The following is a 1,557-nucleotide window of genomic DNA, read 5'->3' on the forward strand; positions in this document are numbered from 1 at the left end:
GATTGCACATACCTTCATAATTAGGAGATGGTTTGCAGTCTTTAGAAGCTCTAATTGCCTGAGATTCCTTGTAGTCAGTAAGTATCAAATGGAAAATCTTCAATTTAGAAGAAATCTCTCATTTAAGAGAGTTAGCAATTCAAAAGGGCCATACTCCACATAAAGGTCATTTCTAGCTGGGCTTTTTTAATGTAGAAATACACATTTGTATTTTATTCTGAAGATGATGGAGCTCCATTTTAGAGCTGCACTTTACTGCATTCACCCTTCCATTGCTGAATCCTTTCGCTTCTTCAAAGCCCTTACCCAGAGCTTATTCAAAGTTAAAATGTGATTGACAGGATGGGTGTTTAGTGGCATTTCGTGATTTTTTTGGTACATTCCCCAAACATCTCAAGCTTGAGCCTGCAATGAACAATTTGTGGTTTGCTCTAGAAAGCTATGGATTAAATGTAGAGGTAATTAATTAATTGTTTTGAAAGCATGATGCTGTATCAACCCAAACAGACCTGATYTCTGCCATGCCATGGGAACAGCAGAAGTGCTTCGTTTTCATTTTGCCTCCTTTAATCTTTGCTCAAAGGATTCTAACATCCCCTGAAGTGTCACCCTGAGGGGAGGCTGACATCAGTATGGCTGCTTTGCAGACAGGGAAACATCGAGGCAGACAGGGTTCTGTGTTTGTAGCTGAGAATATGAAGAAGCTGGAAAAGAATTTGGAGTTAGCAGAATTTTTCTTTGCCTCTTTCAGTTTGTCTCCAAAAAACTCTAAAACATTCCCACTTTACTGTACTTCCTAAGTTCATTCTCATAATGCCTAGCTCATAATTTCTTTGGGAAGTGATCCATATGGTTCTAATCTTATCTAATTTGTTGAAAAGTGTTCATTCTTTTTCTACATTTTTTCCAGTTCTCCACAAAAATAAGACAATGCTGGTTTGGGATAGATTAAAGTACAAAAATTTACCCATATCTAGCAGTGTTACCCATTACTAAAGATAATCTGAATTTRTCAAAAAGCTATTGAGTCAGTGACCCTATTTTTAAGAGAAGACATTAAAATGAGTGTAAATTTCACACAAGATAACAATTTAAGCACCATTTGTGTGCGTAAACCAGGTGTATTGGAGAAAAAGAATATGATTCAAACCCTGTACTGAGGGTTTTCATTGATTGCTGGGGCAGGAATTCCACTCTGAAGCACATCTGGGATCCTGGTGTGCCTGGGTTTTCTCCAGCAGGGATCAGAGAAATCATTCCTYGATACCTCTATGAGATGGCATTTGTTCTGTCACCTCGACTCTCGGCTCTTGCCTTGGATTTGCTTTTCCCGGTTTGTGTGAGCTCTACTCTCCGGCTGCAGCTCTTCCTCGGGCGGGTGCAGTGAGAGCTCCCTCTCCCGTCCCACGCCCCGGGAGCCGCGGGACAGAGGGATGGAGATGGATAGATTAGGGCCTAGGGAGCGAGGMGGACGGAGCGGCATCGGTGCTGCCACTGGATTTTGGCTTGGAAAGCAGTTCCCGAGCAGTGCTCCGTGGAGTCCCTGAGCGCACAGAG

Source organism: Malurus melanocephalus, unplaced genomic scaffold (genome assembly GCF_030028575.1).
Source record: "Malurus melanocephalus ecotype Western Australia unplaced genomic scaffold, MMel_1.1 scaffold_793, whole genome shotgun sequence".
In the NCBI taxonomy this organism is placed as follows: Eukaryota; Metazoa; Chordata; class Aves; order Passeriformes; family Maluridae; genus Malurus; species Malurus melanocephalus.